This window comes from Chinchilla lanigera, unplaced genomic scaffold (assembly GCF_000276665.1).
Source record: "Chinchilla lanigera isolate Chin_1 unplaced genomic scaffold, ChiLan1.0 scaffold00021, whole genome shotgun sequence".
NCBI lineage: Eukaryota > Metazoa > Chordata > Mammalia > Rodentia > Chinchillidae > Chinchilla > Chinchilla lanigera.
In genome coordinates this window covers 17,684,891-17,710,974 of record NW_004955422.1, presented here as the reverse complement: position 1 = coordinate 17,710,974, position 26,084 = coordinate 17,684,891, and the positions used below count along the sequence as shown (strand labels likewise).

Genomic DNA, 26,084 nt, shown 5'->3' with positions numbered 1-26,084 from the left:
GCGCCGCGCGTCACAGCCCGCCCCCGCGCTCGCAGCCGATTGGCCGCGGCCAGCCACCCTGAGCATCACAACCGCCACCGCCCTCCTCACGCCGCCTTCCCATTGGCTACGGCGCCGCCCCTCCTTGCCCCGGGCGCTGAGGCCGCCTGGGGGGCAGGGGCGGGGGCGGGGCTGAGGGGGCGGGGCGCCCCAGGTCGCTGGGGATGCGGTAGGGGAGCGAGGGGCGGGGACGCTCGGAGCGCTGCTCCGCGCCTCTGTGGTCCTGGTCGCGCGCGCTGGGCGAGGGGCTGCTCTGCCTTAGAGGGCCCAGGGGTGGGTGGGCTTTGGGACAGAAACTTTCCCTGGACCCATCGGAAGGCCCTGGACTTGAGAATCCGAGGACCTAGCTGGGGCGGGCAGGAAATTGGTGTCTGAAAGCTGCTGCTTCCGCGTGACCTTGGGGGCGAGGCACCTTGGTCCGGGGTTCGGTGGATGTGATTTTATGACATTTCTCAGTGCGGGCTCCACGTCCACACCCTGCCCACCTCGGGGTCGGAGGCATTACTATTCCGGGTTCAGAAGCCGAGGCCTGAAAAGGAAAGAGGTAACTGGGTCGAGGCCACACGGCCGGCCCGCACCACTGGCTGCACTGGGACCCGCCCTCCGCAAGCCTACCGCCTCAGTTTCCCTGTCCGTGGTGCTGAGGATTCAGGGGCCCAAAGGTTCAGGGAGAAGACTTAGATGCCTCTGCAGCAGGGCCACCGCAGCGGCCAAGAACGCCGACCAAAGGTGCCTGCCGCGGGGCTGTTGGCTTTGTGGACGCTGTCACCTGCCCCTCTGCAGGAGACACCGCGTGACCATGACTAACGCACCTTTGTCCCGGGTGTGGAGTAGCAGACCAAGGGTTCTCTGCTCCCATGTGCCCACTCACTCCCCCGTATCCCTCTCTCCTCTTTGGCCCCCACAGCCTCAATCCTTTCTAGAAGTAGTTACAGGTAATATAAAAGCTACGGATCCAGTATTGTGGGACATGAGCTGAGACAAGAGGTCCTCGTGGCTGCCAAGGATTGAGGAAATGCAGCAATCAGCTCACAGGAAATGGCTTCTTTGCTGGGATTTCAGTATGCCTGAAACAAAAATCTCTGCCAAAAAAACCAGCATGTACTTGTATGAACCTGCTCCAAGAAAAATGATCCAATTGAGCAAAAGGACACAAGTGAAAAGGAGCTTTCAACAAAGCTGCTGGGGAAATAGACCTGTGTCGTTGAAGGGGAGGCAGGAGCAGAGGCCCATGCCTCCAGAGTTGGGACTGGATGTTTGAAAGGCTGAGGAATCCACTTTTCCAGTTAGGGTGACATTTAGATAAGAGGGCCAAGGACTTTATCTAAAAATACCAGCTCATGCTTTGGGGGAGGGGAGCTGTGTGCATGATCTGCTCAGGTGCCAAAACCCTTTGTCCCCCACCAGTGTGGTAATCACAGAGGAATGTAGGAAATCAGGTCAAGGGAAGAGGCACTAGAACTGAGTGATGACTTCTATAATTTGAAGTCTTTCTGGCATGTGTGGGTTTGGCTGTAAAAACCCAGAGCATCTCTGGGATTGCCACTCCCTGTAGGAGTAAGATGCTATCTCAGGAAAGTGTTGAAAAAGCTCTTGAGGCCCAACCAATGCTTGAAAGAACAGTGGATGCGGGGCTATGGGGTTGGGGTAGGCACAGATGGGACACTGAGGACAATGTGATGCTGCTCCAGCTTTGCTTGCCCCTCTCAGGACCTTGAGTTCTGCATGCTAATGTAAGGGAAATCAGTGTCCACTTGTCCCTCAGCATCTGACCTGTAAAACAGCATAGTATTTGCATAGAACCTACCACATGTTCCCTTAGACTTTAAAGTATCTCTGGGTGCCTTGTTATGTCTAATACAAAGTAAATGCTATATAGATAGTTGTTATACTGTATTCAGGGAATAATGACAAGGGTAAAAGTCTGTATGTGTTCAGATGGGTGCAATTTCTTTTCAGTATTAGGTTTTGAACCCAAGGCCTTTGAACTGAGCTACAGCCCCAGCTTTTAATTTTTTTTTTTTTTTTTTTTTTTTGAGACAGATTCTTGCTAAGTTACTAAGTTGTCCAGGCTAGACTAAAACTTGGGATCTTCCTGCCTCAGCTTCCCGGAGTGTTGGAATTACAGGCGCGTGCCAACATGCCCAGCCCTGGAATATTTTTGATCCCAAATTGGCTGAATCCACAGATGTGGAACCTTTCAACACAGAGAGCTGACTCTAATTTATGTTAGAGCATGACCATTGCTCTGGCCTTCAAAGAGCCGAAACTGTGATGGCAGGGGGCACCTCTGCTCATTTTTTCCTTCCACTATCACCGTTCTCCCCTACACTCTTCAGAGGAGATCTCCGGGGCATTTGAGGGAACACCAGGTTGCCTGGAAGGTGGTGATTTGTTTCATACCAATGGTTTGAGTGCTCAGAGAAAGCTGATGTCACAAGACACAGGCAGAATTTTAAGGGTGTTGCTCATGTCCCATGTCTCATATATGGGAGAGGCTTGTCTTAATTCACCAAAGCATTCTATCCCAAAAGGCTTCTCCTGGCCATGGGCACACTCAGAGGCCACCCTGCCAGGGGCCCCTATGGAGCCTACATGAAGGAAGATACTGTTCAGGGGATATTGTCCAAAGTTCCTTCCTTTATCAGTAATGTCAGAAACCTCAGCAGAAACCCCTCAACAACTCTGGAGCTCAGCTGTGTTATCTCCATTTAACAGATCATAAAACTGAGGCTCTAAGCAATTAATAATCCACCCCAGACCACACACTAGTAAATGACAGAGCCTGGGGCTAGACCGAGATAACTTGGCTACAGAGCTTGCTTTTATATCACCTCAGCAGCTGGTACCGTGTGGATCAGACACTAAGGGTTTCTCAGTTTGCTCTTCCTAGAGGGCATGACTTGCCCAGCTCCACTCTGAATGCCCATTCTTGGGCCATGCCTGGCCCTGGAACTGGCACCCTTGAGTCAGGTGCCCAGGCCTGGATCAACCAGTTATTACCAAGTAGCTAGTGCCAGACGAGTATCTGAACAATAGGAGCTGGAGACAAGGCAGTGCCTTCCAAGGGGTGGGCATGGTGGGAGTTGTGAAGTTAGCTGCCGCTCCTGTTAGGTGTCATACAAAAGTCTTTGCTTTGAAGAAGATCCAAGTGATTCATATCCTTTATTCATGTCTCAAACATACCTGAGCATAGGTCCTAACCTTCAAAACTTGCATAGCGTAGTGGGGGAGAAAACTGGCTCTAGAGTCTGGCAGCCTGGGTTTAAATCCTGCCTCTACCACTTCCTGATGTCGCTTTTAGGAAGGTTTCTGATTCTCCCACCCTACTTTGGTCCTGGGGATGGAACCCAGGGCCTTGCACACACTTGACAAGTACTCCACCACTGAGCTACATCCCCAGGTCCCCACTTACCTTCCCTGAGCTTTGTTTTCCTTATCTGTAAAATGGGTATAATAGACCACCTCTTGGCAAGGTGAAAGGATGTGAGAATTAATGAGACGAAGCATAATAAATATAGAAGCTGCATTCACCATCAATCCTAGTACTCTGGAAGGCTGGGGCACGAGGATCATAAGCTCACTGGAGCCCACTTTGGGCAACTTAACAAAAGCCTGTCTCGAAGTAAAAGATGAAAAAAAAAGGGTTAGGAACATATCTCAGTGCAAAGGCCCTGGGTTCAATTCCCAGTCACACACACACCCTATCCCAAAGGAGAAACCCACAGTTGTAAATACATTCAGAACTTTGATTTAGCAACCTTCTTCCAGAGACTCTCCCAAGAAGGTAGCCATGCAAAGAGCCCCACGCATAAAATTGCCCATTGTCACATTATCGATAATTGGAGAAAACTGGAAATAACCTGAATGTCCAGCACCTGGGGAGGCCTAGGTCAATAAAGGACTTTGAGTCCACATGTTGGTAGAGAAAAGAGAAGTCAAGGGGCTGGGGATTTAGCTTAGCGGCACAGCGCAAGGTTGTGAGTTCAATTCCAGGTACTGGAAAAAAAAAAAGAAAAGAGAAGTTAAACCTGACCAGGTTAAGGTCAGTTGGCAGGAACAAGGAAAGCATTCATTTTCCACGTTTCTGGAAGGTGTTCTGTGTACCTGCTCAAGGGCTTGGCAGTACAGATGTGGGGAAAGTAGATCCGCTTCTGTCCTACTCCAATCTAGGCTGGTAAACTGCCCACTGCCACCCTCTCCCTTGCTCCTCACCTGTTTGCTGTTGGTCTGTCTCCCTGCCAGACTGGAGCTCCCACAAGCGTAGGGACTGTGCCTATCTTCTTCTCTGTCATGGTGCCCAGCACAGGCCCTCAGTTTTGTAGTCATTCAAAACTATTTTGGAATGAATGAATGAGTGAAGTTCTGGCTTAACACTTACAAACATATGACTTTGGCCTGAGCCTCAGTTTCCTCAGTGAAATAGGGACTCTAATACTCCGTACGCAGGGTAGTCATGAGGATTGAATGAAGGATGCATGCTAAGCATGCCTGCAGCACGCAGGAGGCTCCCGTACTATCAAACAAGTTGTGCTGCGTGGTACAGCCTCTCTCTGTGGCCAGTGTTCACACACAGATAGCGCACACCTGTAGAAACAGCCTGGGAAGACAGGGTAGTGTAAGAAATGGACTTGCAGTGTGCACTCTGAGCACGAGACCATCAGTGTCCGTGCACAAGTAGACAGGGCTCAGAGAGGAACTTGCTACAGCAGGCACTGGTCCTGGGGAGGGGGTACTCCAATTATCAAGCCTTTTCTTGTGGGAGAAAAGAAAAATATTCCAGAAGCTCTTCAGTAAATGGCACTAAATTCTGACAGTAGACAGTGGGTGGGGGATCTCAGGAGGGGTAGAGAGGAGATAGGGAATCCCCGGCCAGCCTCACATTCTGGCCGACTGAGGGGCCAGAGGGGAGTTCCCAGGGCAACTGGGCAGACCAGAGGCCTGCAAAACACAAAAGCAGCCCGTCCTACCAGCACGGGCCCAGCCCTGCCACCAGCTGCAGCTGCAAGGCCTCTTCTTAGGAAGGGGTTTGTGATCTGCCCCAAATGGAAGGCCAATCGAAGGCAGCTGATAGGAGCAGGCTTCAGTCCTTTTTACTTGTATCCAGCATCTCTGAAGTTTCCTAACCAGTAGCCAGGCAAGTATAATTAGCACCTCATCTCCTGAGCCAGAAGGAGCTTCCCCAGGGGATAAAACCATTTGTCCAGGGCCAACAGATCCTGGGGACCTCACCCAGGACCCTATCCAGGAAGTCCTATCTTTCTGTCCTTCAGTGCTGAAATGCCTTTGACTCAGGAAGCAGTAGACACTCAGCAAAAAGGGGTTTCCTAGAGGACTAGAGAAGCAGAATCTGCACTGGATTGAGCTCCCACCCCTGCCCAGGCGTGGCCAGGACCAGGCCCCCACTCCAATTCTAGGCCTTCAAACACTGACCATAGTACAGAGGGCAACAGGCTGCAATCTTACGTGCTCAGGAGTGGGTTACAGCCCTAGCTAGCACAGTGATATGGCCCTGACCCAAGCAACTTATCTGGCAGCCTCCTACCATACACACTGCCTCAGCACCCACAGCCAAGGCCTAGGGCAGAAGGCTGCAGGAACACAGGTGACCCATACTAGGTGGATGGAGCAACCATTCATCTCACCCATTGGTAGGGACTCTGAGTATATCATATGGGTACAAACCTGTCTTTGGAGGTCATGCATCACCAGCAGGGTGACCTTGAGCAAGGTATCTCCCTCTCTAAGGCCAATTTTCCTCCTTACTACGTGGGGATAATCATTCTTACCCAACAGGGATTTCAGGAAGATTCCTTGAAATAAGCAGGGAAAGGGCCAAGCAGAACCAGGGCTCTACAGAGGGTAGCTGTGCCCCACTACTTACTGTTAGCTAGGTTCCTAGAGGCTGGCTGACAGCAGCTATCACCCTTTTATAAGGGTGGCTCCGTAACAGTTCACCCAGTGTCAGAGGGAAAGCAAAGCCTTTAGGAGCCCCAGCGATGTGGGGCCTCCCTGACATCTGGCAGGCCTGGAGCCCTTTTCATTGTGTGTCTGTCTCTCTGTCTCTGTGTTTCCATCTCTCTTTGTCTCTCCCTCTCTTATGTCTCTCTCTCCTTTCTCCTGGAATGGGAGAATTGAACCCATACTGCATATCAACCTACATCCCCAGCTCTTTAAATTTTCTATTTAATTTACTTTTTAAGACAGGGTCTCATGAAGTTGCTGGCTTGCCCAGGCTAGGCTTGAATTTGGCAATCCTCCTGGTTCACCCAGAATGCTGGGATTACAGATGTGTGCCACCATGCCCTGCTTCTTGGTACTTTCAAAAGTAAAGAAATGTTTTGACAGTATTACCAAAACTGGGCCATATCTGAAATACTTAACTTGTACAAATTAGTGCTTTCCACACACATGCAAAGTCCTATACAAGATAATTTTGCTATTCTCAGAGGGATTAATTTAAGATAATAATGTTTGTAGAACACCTTCAGTGTTGTGGCATAAAGAATGCCTTTCAAACCCAACATTGCATCTCTGTGACAATCTGATGATCCATATTTAAAGATAAGACCAACAATCAATCTGATGCCCTCCTGGCCCCTATGGTAGACTTAGGCAGTGACAGCAGCCCCTGTACTGGAGATGATGCTTTGGGTGCCTCAAGCGCACTTCCTGTGTCCCCATAGCCTGTTCTGAACCAGACCATCCAAACTCATTTTCCAAATTTGGTGAAAATCTGTCTCATGGTTTTGTGGCCTAAACTTGCATTACTTTTGTAACACAAAAAGTGCAATTTTAAGAACTAGGCATGGTGGCTGACACCTGTAATTACAGCACTCTGGGAGACCGAGGTAAGAGGATCCCAAGTGGATAACTTAGGTGACTTAGTGAGACGCTGTTGAAAGAGAGAGAGAGAGAGAGAAAGAGAAAGGGAGAAAGAAAGGGAGAGAAAAAAAGAGAGAAAGAAAGGGAGAAAGAAAAAGAGAGAGAGAGAGAAAGCAAGCAAGCCAGCTAGTGGGCTGAGGATGTAGCTCGCTGGCAAAGTGCCCCTGGCTTTAAATGCCAAGTCCCCAGTACCACAGAAGTGGGGAGGGACAATTATGAGAAGTCACGCTATGAGATTTTGGGGCTGGTTGTTGAGAAAGCTGCATTCAGGCACTGCACCCTACTGGGCTCCTGTCTGTCAGCCCTGGGCCCTGCAGGCTGGGCCCCTGCTCTTGGGATGGCCTCCCTTCTGCAGAGGACTTCCTGTATGGATGGGTGATCCAAGCTGGAGGACAGCGGTCAGGAGTCAGTGTGTTTACCCAGGATACTATGGCCCACCCTGTTTCCCATTCTCCCAGCCCTGATCTGGCTGGTGACATCTGTGACCTGGATGTCAAGAGACCCCTAAGCAACCCCTAGGCCTGTCCACGACCCTTCTCAGTGGCAGACATGGAAGCAGGGGAACTGGCAGCCCCACCCCACTCCACCATGAAGAACGCACTGGAGGTGGCTAGGGCCCCACTGGCCATCCATGACCTTGGCTGGTCCCCGAGTATTTTCCCCAAGCCTCTAAGAGGACAGAGGGGGAGAGGGGCTGGGTGCGGGGTGGGGGGTGAAGGTGGGTACTGGGGGCAGTGGTGAGAAAACCTAGGGAGATCCGCTGGGCCCTGGGAGGCTAAGGCAGACCCTCCTCCCCCAGCTCTACTGCCAAGGCTGAATTTCAAGGCCAGAGGCTGCCAGAAGGAGAAAGAATCCGGTTCAACGGGATTCCGGTCACCCTCCGGCCCCCTGCGTGGTGAGACTGCAGTGGAACTGGGGAGGGGAGCTCCAGGGGGAGGGGCTGGGTGTGGGCGGGGCCTCGAGAGGGCGGGGCCCCCCTGACCCACTGCTCAGGTTCCCGGCGCTAAGCAAGTTTGGGACGCGCTCGTGGCTCCCCTACTTCCACCCCTGGCGCCAGGACTAATCGATGGTGACCGAGGAGCGGATCATCTCATCATCAAGGCCTCCCGGGGCGCTCTTGGGCTCAGGCCCCGAGATCGCATCTTTTGCTGCCCTCGTAGCCTGATCTATTGACCCCTCAGTCCCTTCTCGGTCAGTGCCTGCGCATTTAAGTGCTCAAAGAATTGTAATGTTGATGTTAAGGGAAGTAAATCAGACACACAAGCTTAAATATTGCATGGCTTCTCTTCTATGAGAAACCCAAATTGTAAATAAAGAGCAAAGTGAGAAAGAACAGGAAGTAGGGAGGGAGATCTTCTCAAATAGGAGGGGGATCAAGAGAGGGAGGGAGGAGAGGGCAGGTGGAGGGAGAGGAGGGAAGAAGGATGGAAAAGGAATTCAGCTGCCTTGCGTACCTGCACCAACTCCACACAAAGAATGTAAACATGTGTAACAAAAATAGAAAGAGTTGTTTAGTAAATGAGTGCGCCATGAGCAGTCTGAATGTCCAGAGAGTGCCTGGAAGTCGAGATGCCCGAGTCTCAGCCCTTTCCTGTCCTTCTGTTCTCTGCTATTTGACTCTGGGCTGGTGATGGCTCTCTCTGGGCCTCTATTCCTTGCCTGTAAAATGAGGATGATATTAGTGCTTCCTTGCATATGCCGTTACATTGATGTAGGAGAAATGAAACCCCAGCCTGGCAGCTGTCAAATGGTCTGAGTTTGTGCCCCTCGAATATTGAAGAATGAATTCCAAGGGACAACAAGCTAGGAAAGGAGACAGGAGGGGTTTTGAAGGTGGGTTGCTGCTGAGGCCACTTTTCCAAGAATGTTTTATAGAGCAAAATCACAAGGTGAGTACAGTGTGGGTCAAACTGCAATCAACCAATAAGCTTACAAATACAGCCACTTAGCTGATATTGATCCAATAAGGAAGGGTGGCACTTAGCCATGGTATAGATGGTTAACATCATTAACCTTGGCTTATCTATGACTTTTTTTGTTTTTGTTTTGATTTTGGCTTGGGTTTTTTGAGACAGTGTCTCACTATGTAGTTCAGGCTGGCCTTGAACTGACTATGTAGTCCAGGCTGGCCTTCAATCCACAGGGATCTTCCTGCCTCAGCCTCCCCAGTGCTGGCATAACAGGCATGCACCACCTCACCCAGCTCGGTTTATCTATGACTTCTAACACAGGAAGAACGAATATTTTGGAGGAGGAAAGGGTGCAGGTGCTCTGGTCACCCACCTGGATGTCCAATGCCTATCTAGATTTCCAGGATGAGGTGGTACTAATTACAGTATGATCTCAAGTTGCTGCTTATCCTTTAGGGAGGCATGTAAGCCTGGCCATTGTGACTTCGTCTTGAGGTCTTGCCTTCTTCAGGCGCACCTCCAGCCACAGTGTAATGTGTTCTCATCTTCTGCACTGACTCCCTCTAGGACCCGCCCTGTCTGACCGCCTATTGATTTATATCGCACTTAGCTGCTTAGAGTAACAGGATTAAATGAGTGAACAGGGCTGGGGCTATAGCTGAGTGCAAGCATTTTTCTATCATGTGACAGGCCCTGGGTTCAATCTCCAGTGGACTCCAAGCTTCTGGAACCAGTCCCTGTGACCTCAACCTCTATCTGCCTGCATGTCCCTGCCAGCACCCAGTCTCTGTTACTTTGGTACCCTCACCTTAGCCCTACTTATGTGTCCTGCATTTCTCACCGTCAGAAATAGCGCTCACCCTGCCCTGTGTTTGGTTCACCAGCTTTGAGCCAGGGCCCCTTGTGCAGGAACCTCCCTGTCTACAGCATTCCCTTCACCGGCCTTGCCACCGTGTCCCCGCCTGCCTTTACTCTTCCCCATCCCTGGGGGAGATCCGGCCTTTCCAGCTCTGTGGCCCCTCTTGGCAGAGACCCTGAATGTTTATGTTGTCTGGGTGCCTTTCTCCTTCCACAGCCTGCTTGATGTTCCCAACCCTGTGCCCTTCCAGTTAGTGGGGACATATGACTTGTTATGTGGGTCGCGACTGTCTCCCTCCTGGGAGGCTCACTCTGCTTTCTCTTTTGCCTTGTATCTAACTTGAAGCAGAGGATCCACCAGGCAGAATTGCCAATCCCAAGAAGTCTGGGCCCCTAAGCAGCTGATGTACCTTCCCCACTCTTCCCTCCCACACTGAGCTAAGACACAGCAAGGCGACAACAGCACAAGAGGGGAAGCAGCCTGGCTCCTGGTCTTATCACTTGGAGATGCTGACCTAGGAACATCTTTGTTTTTGTTTTTGTTTTTGTTTTTGTGTAGTTCAGACTTCCCTTGAACTCACCATGTAGTCCAGCCTGGCCTCAAACTCTTGGATATCCCTCTGCTTCAGCCTCCTGAGTTCTGGGATTATAGCCCTGCACCACCACACTTGACTCAGACCAGGAATGTTTGTGAGGAGTCCTCGTGAGCCAGAGGCTCCTTGTGGTGCTCTGACTTGGGACTGTCTGTTAACTGCAGTTGGCCTAGTCTCACTAACATTATGCCTTGGTTCTACTGGATTCCTGGCAAAACCTCAGTCCTGGATGAAACACTGGGTCCTTTTCCCTGCTCTTCTCAACAGCTCTTGAAAAGCTGAATGTTCCTAGGAATGATTATAACTACTTCAACTAGTTTTACTTTCCACTGGTGACCGAGAACCAGGTGGGGTCCTCCTACTGCCATCCCCTTCCACACACACACTGTATTAGTCACGGAATACCTGCGATAATCAACTTAAAAGGAGGAACATTTACTTTGACTCACAGTTGCAGCACTGCTTTGCCCTGTTGCTTGGGGCCTGTGGTGGCCCAGTACTTCATGAAGGGAGTTTGTTTGCTTTATGCCAGGAAGCAAAAGAGAGGAAGTGGCCAGGGTCCCAGTATTCCATTGGAGGGCATGTCCTCGTGACATAACTTTCCACTAGGCTCACTTCCTAAAGGTTCCACAGCTCCCAGAAATGCCACAGGATGGGGGCCACGCCTTTAACTAACACACAGGCCTTTAGGAACATCAAACCACAGCACACCCTCTCCCGTCCCAGCCCCTGCCTGCGAGTGGTGAAGAAACAGCAGGAAAGAAGGCCTTCCTGGGCTCCTCACCAGGTCCGCAGAGCCACTTATTTCTGCTCCCACCTTTGCTGGTTCCTTCAAGAAAGGGACCTTCATTGTACAAAAGCTTATGCACTTGCTGGTTCTCTTTGCTGGCTTCTTCCTCATGACAGCTTGGTGTCCTTCCTCGAGTAGTCTCCCTGAATGGCTGACCAGGAGGAGACTCCCTTCATAAAAGCCATGACACTAGGATCATTTGGGTAAGGAGCCTGCTGCCTCAGGTCTGGGAGACCTCACAGCCATCACAAATCAAGCACCGAGGGGCTGGGGATTTAGCTCAGCGGCAAAAGCGCCTGCCTGGCAAGCGCAAGGTCGTGAGTTTGGTTCCTGGTACCGGAGGAAAAAAAAACAAAAACAAAAACCAAACAAATCAAGCACCTGAGGGGCCCAGGACCTGCACAACATGTGATGGTCAGAGCCAAACTTCTGGACCTTCAGGACAAGATGAATTCCCACAAAGTAGGAGGGAGGGAAAAGACCAGGGGGAAACTGAGGGAATAAAGTCTCAGGTTCCTGAGAAGCAGAGGCTGTATGGCCCGCCATCCTTTCAGGTGAGCACCAAGGGTAGAGGAAGGACCACCAATGTGACTGAAGAGTCTGTGAGCATCTCGTGGGCCTCAACAATTGGTAGTCGCTCTTCTCAAGTGGGAAAAGTATGGCAATCGATTAGCGATGTCTGTAGCAGTGCAGGAACAGTGGATGGGGGTAAGGGTATCACCTTGTGTGGAGACCCTCACAACACCCACTGCAGCACACAACGTTGGTATGAGGAATCCAGGAATTTCAAATAGGCCTACTGCTGCCCGTGTGGCTCAGTGGTAGAGTGCAATGGCAAACAGAAATACCAAAACGACACCCAAGATTAGGAGGCAGATTTATTTTATGTCCACAAGCACTGGTTGGGATCACTCCCAAAATACCAGGCCCTGATCTCTGGTGATCTAGGGTCATATGAGATAAGCAAGCAGGAAGTACAGAGGCAGAATGGCTTGTCAACTGGGGATTGGTTTATACAGTGTGCATCGTAGTGATCAGCTATGCATCACAGTGACCAGCCGTTTCTAAGAGACAGAAGCAGTCAGAACTAAAACAGGACCTAATACCTGGGCAACTAAAACACTGAAGTATACTGGCTTGGATGGGGGTTCATTTTCTGTTACAAGAGCACTTACCTGGCACATAAAAGGACCTGGGTTCAATCACCAGCACTACCCAAAAGACAAAAAAGTCTCAAATAGGTTGACTTGGCTCTAAAGTCTTTATTCTTTCAACTGCCTTGCTGCCTTCCTGACAGCGTTTGTGGAGCCTTCCTTTTGTCCTGCAGAATTCAAGTCTCTCACTTTTTTTAATGGTGGTGGGGATTGAATCCATGGTCTTAAACAAGAGAAGTCACACCCCCTCCAAGTCACACCTACAACCCCTTTAAACCTTCAAGGTTGTGGTGATATACACATAACATAAAATATACCATTTTCACCATTTTTTTTTTTTTTTTTTTTTTTCTGAGACAGAGTCTCACTCTGTAGTTCAGGCTGGCCTCAATCTCACTATTGTAGGCCAGGCTGGCCTCAAGCTCAAAGAGACTGTCCTGCCTCAGCCTCTTGAGTGCTGGGATTACAGGTGTGCATCACCATGCCCAGCCATTTTCACCATTTCTAAATGTACAGCTCTGTGACATTAAGTACATCCATACCACTTTCTGTCTCCATAACGTTTTTCTTTCCAAACTGGAATGCTGTACGTATTAATCAAGAACTGCTCATCCCCAGTCTCCCCACTGCTAACCAACATTCTCTCTCCCTTATCTATGAATCTGATAACTCTAGGAACCTCATGGAAGTGGAGCCATAGGGTATCTGTCCTTCTGGTGTCTGGTATATTTCACTTAGCACAACGTCCTTAGTGTTCATCCATGTTGCAGTGTGTGTCAGAATTCCCTTCCCCCGTAAGCCTGAATGACAGTCCATTTCATTTTCTTTTCAGCTGTCAGAACCCTGAAAGACTTTCACATTTGGGTTTCAATGATGAGTAATGTTGCTGTGAACTCAGGTGGGCATATAATTTGTGTGGGCATATAATTATATGCTTCTTTGGGGGATATAACCAGAAGTGGAATTGCTGGGTCATATGGTAATTCTGCGTTTCTTTTTTTGTTTGTTTGTTTTTGACTTTTTGAGACAGGGTCTCACTATGCAGTTCAGGCTGGACTTGTTTGTGAGGAGTCCTTGTTTGTGAGGAGGACTTGAGCTCACTTTGTAGCCCAGGCTGGTCTCGAGCTCGCAATGATCCTCCTGCCTCAGCCTCCTGAGTGCTAGGATTACAGGTGTGCACCACCATGCCTGACTGTATTTGTTTTTTGCAGCTGGGTCTTGCTCTGTAATTCTGTCTGGGTGAGGGACTTCAGAGTCGTCCTCTGGCTCTTCCCACCATTACTCTGCCTTTTCTTTCTCCCGCCAGTGGGAGCCTTGTTCCCAGCCCCAGCACCGTCTGCCCCGTTCTGAGAGGCCCAGTGAGACTTGGAACTGGCCAGCCGACTGGATCCCTCCAGGGCTGCTGTATCAACCTGGGCAAGATGCCTCCTGTGGCTGCGAGGCCCTGGGAACCTAACGATGTCTTCCAGGAAGAAGGCTGGGCCTGGTCCAGAATTACAGTCTCCCCCAGCTGCTTCTCCTCCTCTTCTCCTTTCTCCAACTGCAGCACAGTGCTCCCCCACCTCCTTCTCGGAAGGGGAGGCAGCTTCCCCTCCGCTTCTCCACTCTCATCTCTTTCCTCACCACTGCATCTCTTCCCCCAAGGAAATTCCACATGTGCGAGTACTGAAGTGTCACACCAAGCCACATAAATAAGCACCAGTGTCACATGTTAATAAAAACTACAGCAGCTGAGTGTTATGGTGCCCACCTATAATCTCAGCACTTGGGAGACTGAGGCAGGAGGGTCACTTTGAGTTTAAGGCCAGCCTAGCCTGGGCTCCTAGAGAGACCTTGTTTTATATTTATTTATTTTTGCCTTTTTGAGACAGGGTCTCACTTTGCAGTTCAGGTTGGCCTTGAGCTCCTTTTGTAGCCCAGCCAGGCCTCAAACTCACAGTGATCCTCCTACCTCAGCCTCCCGAGTGCTGGGATTACACGTGTACGCCACCATACCTGGCGAGACCCTGTTTTAAAATAAAAACAAAACAAAACAAAAAGTTTGAGGAGATGGACATGTTGATTTGATCATTATGCACTGTATACATCTTTTGAGTTATCACAGGTACCTACTAAAGGAGAAATTCTAATTTTATAAAAGGCAAAGTGGTTTTGTTTTATTTATTTCTATTTATTTTTGTGATACTGGGCTTTGAATCCAGAATCTTGCACTGAGCTACCATTCTTATTTTTTTATTTTGAGACGTGATCACTCTAAATTGCCCAGATTGGTTTTGAATTTGGAAGCTTCCTGTCCCAGCCTCCCAGAGTGCTGGGATTACAGACATACACATTCCCAATCTAAAAAAATTTTTTTCTTGACCCAAAAAATTAATAGAAACTCATGGCAGGAAAGTGTGGGAAATACTGAAAAGAAAAGTATATATAAAATTCTGCCAGTCAGAGGCCAATGTGACCACTCAGAGTTTGCTCAGTTTCTCTCAGTGCCTGTGAGCCTATGGTTTTACCATAATTTCTTATTGTCTTCTTTTTCTTCTTAAAATTATATTGTCACATCAAAAAAAAAAAAAAAAAAAAAAGGCGGGTGAACAGACAGATTCAGGGATGATGGGTGGATGGAAACAAGATAGGAATTTAGAGTAGAATTCTGGGATTTTGTGGTTGTTATGGTTTTCACAGCAGTAGCCTAGAACACAGGGCCTCCACGCTGATAAAAAATGGGGTGTGTTTAAATTTTTTAAATGTATCACAATAAAAAAACACATTGCCACTTTCTGAAGCAGTTTGGTTTTTTGAGACAGGATCTTGCTTTTTAGTCCAGGCTGGTCTGGAATTCCCTGGCATCCTCCTGCCTCAGCCTCCTTAATGCTAGGATTACTGATTTGCACCACCATGCCCAACTCCATGCAGTTCTGAAAGTTCTCTTTCAGGGGTTGGGGATTTAGCTCAGTAGCACAGCACCTGACTGACAAGCGCAAGATCGTGAGTTTGATTCCTGGTACCGGGGGGGGGGGAAAAAAAAAAAAAGAAAATATGCAAGTTCTCTTTCATGAGAGTCTTTACAAAGTATGATAGAAAAATGTTGTTAATGCCTCTGCCGAGTACCATCCAACAGAAAGCAGGCTCATAAAAACATTATGGTGTGTCCTTACCCACCTTATTCATTGGGCCTGGCACCATCTGACTTCCGGCTCTTCTCCAAAGTCAAGATGGCCATGAAAGGTAAATGTTTTAAGTCAATTCAGAACATCAAGATAGAAAACACTGATGAAAGAGGACTTTCAGAACTGCTTCAGAAAGTTGTAAGAACAATGGTATAAATATGTACAAAGACAAGGGAGTGTTTTCAAAGGGGAATAATGGCAACTTGTCTTTTACTGTAATACATTTTTAAAATTCAAACATTCACTGTCCTTTTTGATCACACCTCGTGTGTGTGCATGCTTGTCTGTGTGTGATATTTATTATAAGCATTTTCCATGAATATCTCCATTCTCATCTTTCCCTGCACTGGGAGAGGCTCAGCCTTGGGCTGCAGTCAGTACACTAATTCAAGAAGCAGAAGCATGGATAGGAAGTGCTAGGAGGCTCCTTGCAGACCCCTGGCAAGGCTGGGGAATCTGGTTTGAAAAGGAGTATCTAGAAGAGGTTGGGAAGCTACCCCACAGCCTGTGATCCCCCTGCAGTAGGCTGACTGCATGGATGTGACTGCCAGGGGCAGTGCCACTGCAGGATGCTATAGCCACTGCCACCAAGAAGAGCTTCCAGGGGACCTGATTCTTTGTGAAGGAATACATAAGCCTGAGCTGAGAGGTTGGGGATTGGAGAAGCAGTGGGCATCTGGGCCCCAGCCCCCGCAAACCCCCATAGTCAGAAATCCCACACAGCAGAAAGGAGACCTGATGTGGGGTAGCTAAACAAAACAGCCAGTGCTCCTACCCAAAGAAATACCTTCCCAGCATCAGAGTAGCTTGCAAGTGCTGAGGCTCACTGGGTACCAGCCCCTGTGCTAAGCTTTCTACAGGGACCACTGTGCAGAATCTTCACCCTCATCCTGTGGAGTGGGCATTATTATTATCTCTATTTGGCAGACAAGGAAGCAGCCACAGAAGCATTTGGCCCATCTGCCTGGGACCGCTCAGGTGTGGCAACGAGCTACATGCTGTGCTTCATTAGAGAACACTGATGTGTCAGGTTTGTGCAGGACATTTTGCAGACCTTGTAGGCTCAAGGGGCCTGTTGCCAAGGCAAGCATGGCTGCCTGGCGTTGCAGGAACTGGAAGCCTGAGAATCACATTTCCTAGCATGCCCCGCAGCGGGGATCTGGGTCGAGCCTGTCAATCACAGGCACTTGCCCAAGATTTGGAAGGGTGCAGGGAGGTAGTAGTAGCAGGCAGAGACCTAGGCTTTGCTAGACATGGCATCCTGCCAGGACCCTGCGATTGCTCAATTGTGATTTGGGGAGGCCAGGTGGCTGCCCTGACCTTACTTACTATTTCGTAAGTCAAATTCCTGGTATTCAATCCCCTTCTGTTTGGTATTCTGTCTCCCCAATAGAACCTTGATGAAACAGAACCTAGGGGGTATTAAATGATGGCTGACATGATTGTTGTAATTTTCATTTAGCAAAAGAGGAAAGAGAGGCCCAGATAGGCGATGTGGGCTCAATCACCAGTAGGAGGTAGCAGGATATGAATTGCAACCTAGGGACCCCGAGGCTTCCAGTTTCCTGCTCCTCTGCTGGGCTTCAGTGCTTATAGCACTCAGGGATTGAGCTGTGGGTCAGTGTCCTGCAGAGCCTGGGGGGTCAGACAGGGGTTGCTGTATAGGCTAAGGGGAAGCCAGCTGCCTCCCTTGCTCCCCGAGGCTGCTCAGTGCAGTTGTAAGTTGCTGTAGCCCTAGCTGTTCACTGTATCAACTTACTGGGTCTGTTAGCCCTTGTGTGCTAAAGGGTTGGAGCCTGCTGTTGACAGAAACTCAGAGCAGAGCAACGCCTGGCTCTGGCTCACACAGAAAGTCAGTGACCCGCCTGGCCTTGGCCAGACCTCAGGCCTCCAAACCCTATTACCCAGGCCTGGCTCACCTCGTGCAATGGTACTGTAAATGTTGGTCTAGTCAAACTATGTCCCTTGGCAGCCTCTCCCCTGTGGTGGCAATGTGGCAGCCAGCAGCTCCTGACCCACACCCGACTGATGAGGCAACCCCAGTAGAAAAAAAGTGTCCTGTCTCAGGGCCCCAACCTAAGTCCCAAGGCTGCATCTGATTGGTCCGTCTTGGTCACGTGTTCATCCCTGGACCAATCACAGTACCTGGGGGAATGTGCCCTCAGATCGGGCATCCCTAGAGTGGGACTGGGTCCAGTGAAGATGTCTGGGCATCTCAGGCCACATGAACTGAGAATGGAATGCAACCATCTAAAAGAAGAGGGCATGGATTTTGGGAAGAGGAAATGACCAGGGAAGCCAGGACCTGAGCCTGTGACTTGTCCCCAGCCTGGGGACAGCAGCCATCCTGTTTTCTGTACCACCTTGGCAGTGCGGGTGGATGAACCCTGGGGGAGGCGATGAGGACATGCTGCAACTCAGAGTCCAGGAAGCGGTGGAGCAAAGAATGTTCCTTCAGGAACAGTCTCTCCTCTTTCATGTGAGCACCAAGTTCCTTCACCACCCCCAGCTCTCCAACCTCTCTACCAGCAGACCAGGTGCCAGGCCCTGCACTTAATGTAGGGGTGCACATGAACAGTGTCATCTCATTTAATCATCCCCCAGGTGCCATGAGCACCCGTTCCACAGATGAAGACACGAGGCTCAGCAAGGCAAAGGTTGCAGGGGGGTTGGGCAGTGCAGCTCCCTGGTAGATTATGTGCTTAGTTAGCATGTGTGGGGCCCAGGGTCCAATCCCTAGCACTGCAAAAATAAAGTTATGCTGAATCTAGGAGCAAACTTGGTATGTCTGAAGCCAGCCTGGTTTCCACAAGCCCACTAGGCAACGCTTTTTATATTCTTCTAAAAATACCATTACAAATTGTTAAAACAGTGCTGTTTTAGTCATAAATGAAGTAGGGTAAGATCAAGGGCCATGTCTGAGGCCTAGGCTCCCAACTCAGGGCAAAAAGCTGTGTTGTGAGCCGTGCTTGGTGACACATGCTTGTAATCCCAGATTCTCAGGAGGCTGAGGCAGGAGGATTACAAGTAACCTGGGTAATTTAGCAAGACCCAGTATCAAAATAAAAAATAAAACAACTGGGGATGTAGCTCAGTGGTATCATGTTTTCCTAGCATATGTGAGGCTCTGGGTTCAATCCCTGTTACCAAACAAATAAATGCGTGTTGTGAGTTGGGAGGAGCATAGCAGGGCCCTTTCTTACCTCTACAGTGCAGCTCTTTTTCCCTAAAAATTCAGCTCAGCCACATTCGGTGGTACACACCTGTAATCCCAGCACTCTGCCTGGGCAGCTTGAGGCAGGAAGATTCCAAGTTTGAGCCTAGCCTGGGCAACTTATGATCTTGGTAAGAACCTGTCTCAAAAGAAAAGAAAAAAATAGAGCTGAGGATGTAGCTCAGTGCAAAAGTCCTCAGCTCAGTCTCCTGTACTGCACGCAAAACACAGCTCAGAGCTCCCTTCCTCTGAGAAGCTTTCTCTGTTGTTCTTGGCATCTTCCCCTGGCTGCTTCCCCTGCTGCCCTGTGAGAGCCCCTGCTGAAGTGTGTGTGTGTGTGTGTGTGTGTGTGTGTGTCTGCCTGTTTTGTTTGTCTGTCTCCCTCTGCCAGACCATGGACAGAGTGAGGACAGGGAGGATTTTTTTGGTTTTTTGGTTTTTTTCCGGTACTGGGAATCGAACTCATGACCTTGTGCTTGCCAGGCAGGCGCTGTGCCGCTGAGCTAAATCCCCAGCCCCTAGGGAGGAAGTGCTCCTCCAGTGCTCCTCTGTGGATCCCAGTACAGAGTGGGTGCTTCACAAAGGCTGCACAAATGAAGAAATGAATGGAATCCAGGAGGGGTCCCTGTGGCTGTACAAGAAGCAGCTGAGGGCAGGGAAAGAGCCTAGGCCTCTGCAGCTCCTGAGGACAAGTCCAAGGTCAGCCTGCTTTAACAGGGCTCCTGCCAGCCCAGCTGACGTGGAGGTCTTCGTGAGCTTTGTGGCCTGCAGCACACTGCCCCCTTGCTGCAGTCTGTGCATCTGACTGAGTGGCTGGGACCCTCAGGACGGGACCCCACCCCTGGAAAGCTGCCTGGCATGTGGTGCCCGGGCACCTGTGCTCTGCCCAGGGACGGAGCATGCTTTCCCCCTCTGCCCGCAGGAAAGGGAGTCAGCCTACGGGAGAGAGACTTGCTTCTCTGCCAGCTCTGCCCTGCCCCGCATACACCTTCTCTGTGCCTCAGTTTCCCTCCCTGTACTTCTCAGCCACACAGAGGTCAAGAAGGTTCTCTGAGGCTGGATGTCCTAGCTCAGTGTTCCCAGGGCAGTTTTTGGGGCTGTGGGAACCCCCAGGTAGGCTGCAATTTTGTGCCAGGAGCTAGCTGGAGGGTCAGCCAGAGGACAGGATACCTCATGCTCACCCATCCTGCTCTCCTGGCACAAGAAATATGACATGGTAGGTTGAACTAAAAGAGGTTTCAGGCTTCCCCACCCCAGACCTTGGGCCACACCCCACACTCAGTCCAGGCCAAACTCTGCCCAGCACTTCTCGGCCCTTCACTGAGGGGATTCACTTGGGCAGGAAGGGGTCCTGGGCACAAGTGCGGGCATAGGCTCACAGCAAGGAGGGTCGGGGGTTGGCCTGGGCCTCCCGTAGCTGGTGTCCCTGCGGCTTCGACCCTCAGGGTGCCCTGAGACTGCTAGGTTATGAGGATGAGGGGCTGGGGTGGCTGGGACGTCCTTCTCCACGAGGATGCCCTTTCCTCGTCAGCCTGCCGCCTGCCTCAGCCTCCCTAGGCCCAACCACTGTGCAGCCCAAAGGATCCCATGTGGCTTGGGGTGCATCAAGGCTGAGTAGAGAGAAGCTGGGGTACAAGAGGGGTATTAGGGGAAATGTGGGAGGTGATACCTCCCTTCCCAGGGACCTGAGGGATGACAGGGAGTGAGGCCAAGAGGGTCCCAGATGGGGCAAGAAGCAGGTGAAAGGCTCCTCATGACCTGGGAGGGCCAAGGCCTGTTCCACCACTCACCCTACGGAGTCACAACCCACCAGGGCCTGTCTGAGGTCCCCCGCCCCAGCCCCAGCAGCACAATGTGTAGGGCCTGTATCCTGGGTGATAATGGGCGACATCTTACTTTGGAACTTCGACTCCTCCTCCCCAGGACAATGATGAGGAGCCCAGTCTGTTGTCATCAGTGTCCCCAGAGCCCCGAGAGAGACTCGCGTGAGCTTTGAGATGGATATTCTAGAAGGTGAGGGCTGACTCCCCGGGCTGTTGGGGAGGAAGGGCCCACTGCCAGGTCCCTGCTGTAGCTCCAAGGGCCAGCGAGAGTTGCACATTAACTCCTCGTGTGAGTGGCTGTAGCTAAATACACACCATTATCACATGTCAACAGCAGCTGCCTCTGCTGACTGGGGGGCCACTGACTCAGAGCCCAGAGAGCCCAGTGGGTGCCAGGCAGCATGGGGTGGGTGGCTGTGGGCTCCAGCAGGGCAGGGCAGTGCGGGGCAGGGCAGGCCAGGGCAGGTACGGCTTGGGTCCAAGCCCTGTCTACCTCTGCCTTCCATTTGCCGTGTCCCCTCCCTGCTGGCCCCGCACATTGCTGTCCTTGCCCGTCTGTACAAGGAGAACCTGACCCTCTCTGCTCCGGCCTCCTAGGAACAGCTGGGCTGCAGTTGGGGCTCGGGCTGGAGAAGGGGGGTTAATCTGGTGAAGCCAGGAAAAAAAGCACAGGCTTTGGCATCGATGCCAAGTAACAAAAGCAGCCATCACACTCGTCAGGTGGTGGGTGTGGCACTGTGCTCCTTCCTGCCGTTTTGCTTTATCCTTAGGATGGAGACATTGCTGTCGCCTCTCTTTCGCAGACTGGAAGCTAAGGCTAGATGCCAAAGCTGCTCAGCTGGGAGCTGATGGGGACAGAATTTGCCCAGAGGCCCTCCCAGGGCCCTGCCTGAAGGCCAGAGTCCCATCTCCTTCCCATATCCGCCCACCTTCTGAGGACCACTGGCTGCTCCTGCTCCACCATCCCCTTGTAAGCAGCTCACCATCTTCGTCAGAAGCCACCCTGTGCTCCCTTGTCTCCAAGACTTTACACAGTCACCTTTTCTCTGTCCCTAGGGTTTCTGAGCTCCTATTCATCCCACCCTTCTTAATCTCTCCTCCTCCATGAAGACTGCTTTGCTTCCTCAGCAGAAAGAGGGGCACCTTCCATACTCCTCTTTTGTATTTGTCTTTTCGAGACAGAGTCTCACTGTGTAGTTAAGGCTGGCCTTGAACTCCCTATGTACCCCAAGCTGGTCTTGAACTTGCTGCGATCCTCCTGCCTCAGCCTCCTGAGTGCTGGGACTACAGGTGTGCACCATCATGCTCTCTCCTCCTTCTATTCCAGGGCATTTCTCATGTTCATGTAGCCAAGTGTTCATCATTCCGGGATGTCTGTGCACCTGCCTCCCTCCAAGGGCCCAGCTCAGGCTCTTGAAAAAAAGAGTTGGGTTTAAGTTATCCCTGTTGCCCCTGTGCCTTCTGCATACCCAGCAGCTAGTTGGCACTCAAACAAGAAAGAACGTCAAGGAAGCAGGTGAATTCAGAGAGGCCCATGGAAATGGGAGAGGAGCAGAGATGAATGGCACTGTGTCTTCCGGTGCTGGGCTGACAGAAGCCTAGCCAGGGGAAGAAAGAACCGAAACGGTTTTGCGCCCAGGGAACAGGATCCCCACCAGGGGGCGTCTAAAAGCCGGGGTGGAGAAGGCTGTGCCGGAGGCGGTGTCAACAGATGTCAGGGGCACAGGCAGAGGCTGGAGGAGGAAAGGACTGCCCACCCCGCTAGGTGTCCGCCGCGCCGGGCACAGATCGTCAAGGCGGACACAGAGCTGGCCTCGGGAGCAGGCCCGGGCGCGAGGCTTCCCGGCACGCTCTCACTCGGCGTTCCGCGGCCACTGTGGGGGACATCCCAGCAGCGTTCCAGGCTCAGCCCCTCTGTTGCACCTGGAGGCTGGCAAGGCCCTGTTCCGTTCACACCGCAGCCCTGAAGGAAAACGCGGAGTGCCCCGAAAGAGGACGAGTTCGCCCTGGAGAGAGGCGTCCCTCCAGCCTCCCGCGGCTGGGGAAAGCTGGTCCGAGACTCTCCTCGCCGGTTGTTCCCACTCACTTCCAGTCAGTGTCTGGCTCCCAGCCCGGCGAGGCTGCCGTGACGCAGTCAAGGTTCTCGGGGGATCAAACACACACCCTCAGTGCGGGAAGTAACCGGCTTGGCAGATGGGCTTCTCGGAGTTACATCCACGTTTGCACAGTCCCGCTTCCCATTCACGTAACCATAGGTTCCCAAAGTCAGTCCCATGTGAGAAAACAGCGGTCCCAGGCGGTGACAGTTACGTCCTAGAGGCTCACCCACACACCCTCTCTGATCAAACACCTATTCTTTTGCCTGTGGCGCGTCTGTGCCAGGTCAGGGCTGAAATCACAAGTTCAGGAGCTGGTCAGCAAGAGGAAACCTTAGATTTGTCTTTTGCCCCTATTGCTGGTGTTTCACTCCTTTTCACATAAAGAGTGGTCCACACCCTGCCAGGGTAGCCCGGGCCTGCTGGCTTTCAAGAGATCGGCTGACCTTCGCCAGCGGCACCTCTCCCACTTTTCAGGCGCTCCAAGTATGTCTGGCTATTGAGCGTGAGCCACCTGGCTTATCTGCACCATAACCTTGGCCCAGATTCTGGTCTCTCCCGAGCTGCACAGAAAGCAGGTAAACCATGTGTGGTGGTGCACAATGGTAATCTCAGTATTTTGGATGCTGAGGGAGGAGGATTGTGAGTTCAAACTCAGCTTGGCTATACAGCAAAAACTTCTCTCAAAACAAAATAAAACACAGTAATTCCTATTGTTACCAAGGGAACTTTTAGAGATAGCCTTCCAGAACTACCCAGGCAGAGGTGGGAATCCCCCTGGGCTTCCCAGGGTTGCTTAGGCAGAGCCTGGACCTTGCATGGCTCTGTCACTCACTATTCACTGTGTAGCCTTGAGCAGGTTGTCAAGTCCTAGTATATTATAAACACACAGACAAGCTGGGCACAGTAGTGCACACCTGTAATCCCAGCATACTTGAAGGCTGAGGCAGGAGGATCCTTAGGTAACTAAGCAAGAGTCTTATAAGAATCTGTCTCAAAATAAGGAATAAAAAAAGGGTGAGGGATGTAGCTTAGTGTGAAGCCGTGGGTTCAATCCTCAGAACTGCAAAAGCAAAAAATAAAACTAGATACCCTCACCCCCCAAAATAAAAAGCACTGACCAAGGTGGCCACCACCCTCACAGGCCATCTCCTATGCCTGTCACACACATGCCCAGCTTGTCTGGCTGGGCGGATGGTGCCAAGTGCCCTGAAGGCCTCCGTGAAAAGTGGCTGGGTCACGTGTTCTGTTCTTTCAGAACCACGACCACTTCATTGCAACGGGCATGGTCAGAAGATGCGGCCCCTTCAGAGCTGCAGAGCCTGCCCTGTGACCCGGTCTTCTCCCTGTGCTCATCCCATGACTGCTTGGAGGTTCTCTACCAACAGAGCTTCCTGCCTCGTGCTGCTGCCTTTGCCAGCAGCCCACTGAAGTCATGAACTCATCTTGTTTCCTACCTGTATGCATGCATCGGTCTCCACTCAACCCTTCTCCCGCCAATCTCAACTGTACTGCCACTGACCCCATCCCCCACCTTCTGTGGCCCCTTGTCTGGCCAGAGGCTCACATCAGTGCTACCCAAGCTTGAGTCCCCTTAGTCACCGGGACACTGGTACTGAAAGGTGATGGACAAGTATTTCCTTAGGTTTCTAAGGTTCTTCATTTCTCATCTCCACCCTATTTCCCAAACCTAGGGGCCCTAGCTGACTCTCCCACGACAGCCCCTATTTATACATACAACCTCATGTGGACTGGCTCCTCCACACCTAGAAACCTTTTTCTCCTGGAAGATAGCTAGTCCTAAAACCCCCAGGAACCCCAACTCTGAGTAACTCCTCCCCTCCCCTTTCAGGGAATACCTGACCCTGCACGGAAGCGTCTCATATCCCAGGACATGCCCACTGTGCTGATAAAATCATCTGCCTCTGCTCCTTTCTCCCAACTACTGGCTGTACTCTCTGCAGTCACCAGGGCCTGTGGCCTTGTGCAGTCTACCCTCCTGCCCGCCTCCCGTGCATGTGTGGGAGGCCCAGGTTGTCTGCAGCCCTCCCCGCCTAGGGCCTCACGCTGAGCTACAGCCTTGCCCCTTTTTAAAAGTTGAGACAGGCTTTTGCTAAGTTACCCAGGCCAAACTTGAGCTTGTGATTTTTTCTGCCTTAGCCTCCCCAGTGGCTGGGTTTACAGTGTCTACCACCAGGACTGGCTCCCCTTGGGTTTGATACAAATTCTGCCTTCTCAACCCCAAATACCTAACACGTGTTCCACACATATTGGAGCAATATGACTACTCTTGCTATGTTAGAACTCCCTGCTCAAAACACAGAAACAAAAAAACAACTCCTGCTCTAAGTCTGAGATTGGGGCCAGGGCCCCAGGCAGTGAGCAGAACAGCAGAGTGCTGCTTTCCCTTAGAGAGCAGATCCTGTGGGCCAGGGTGTCCCAGAGGATAGTGCCGTTGTCTACAGTAGTTTAGCAGGAAAACTAACAGATTTAATGAGGACGTAGGACCTGGTAATGGAGCGACTACTTCAGAATGTGGCCAAAGCTATCTTGATGAGCCCATGGTCTGTCTTGTCTCCAGCTCAGTAGCTTCTCAGCTGTGCCAATGAATATATAGGTGAAAAAGGGGAGCAGCGGGTATCACTGGTAGTGAACCCTCTTTCCAATCCTGGCTGTTACACACCTGCCCTTTCCTACCAACCCTGATGCTTTTTCTGAGGAATAACAACTCACTTCGGCTTCATCAGTAGTGAACACAAGCAACACCCAGGTGCTCAGGACAGTGGGGAGAGAGTAGAAAGCTGGAACCCTTTTTTCCTTCCCTTGCATGTTTTTTTTTTTTTTTTTTTGGTTTTTTTCCGGTACCAGGAACAGAACTCACGACCTTGCGCTTGCCAGGCAGGCGCTTTGCCGCTGAGCTAAATCCCCAGCCCCCCCCCCCTTGCATGTTTAGATCAAGCTTTCCTTCACCCTAAACTACAAAAGTGCCCCAGGCCGGCAGCTTGCTGGTACCCTGCTCTGCCACTGCTGTGCTGCACGTACTTGACAGAGCACATGTTGCTAACAGCTGATGTTTCCAAAGCCAGTCACATAAGGGTTCTGGGCGGCATGTTACAAGCTAACTGCCACTGGCTATTGGCCAGGAGAAAAAACCTGAGCTGCCACGTAAGCCACCCCAGTAGGTTTTGCAACAGTAAAGGAGAATATAAAGGCCCCAAGATAATGCTGAATCTGCTATTCTACCCAGCATGTCGAGGGAAAATCCAAGTAAGCATTAATAAGCAGGTTGCAAAGGCCCAAATATCTTTTTTTGAGACAGGGTCTCCCTACGTGACCCAGGCTGGCCTCCAACCCACAGTGATCCTCCTGCCTCAGCCTTCCCTGTGCTGAGATTACAGGCGTGCACCATTATGCCTGAAAGGAGCCTCCCTCTCCTCTCTCACTCAGCTGCAGCTAATGAAAAGCTTAGAACCTCCTAGTCCACAGCCTGCTTCCTATGAACACTTTGTGGACAAAGTCACCGCTTTTTCTTCTTAGATACAGTGAACACCGGCCAAA

General features: G+C 51.1%; 1 long non-coding RNA gene across 2 annotated transcripts; it reads left to right on the top strand.

Moving 5' to 3' along the window:
• Positions 1 to 233: 233 nt before the first annotated feature.
• LOC102019406 lies at positions 234 to 21,528 on the top strand. Of its 2 annotated transcripts, none has more exons than XR_001233931.1 (4): positions 234 to 583; positions 7,724 to 7,819; positions 20,531 to 20,620; positions 21,201 to 21,528. It is a non-coding gene; the product is annotated as an uncharacterized LOC102019406 (long non-coding RNA). The 2 variants fall into 2 exon arrangements; XR_001233932.1 differs by lacking the exons at positions 20,531 to 20,620; positions 21,201 to 21,528 and adding exons at positions 13,062 to 13,127; positions 13,536 to 13,964.
• The last annotated feature ends 4,556 nt before the right edge of the window (positions 21,529 to 26,084 follow it).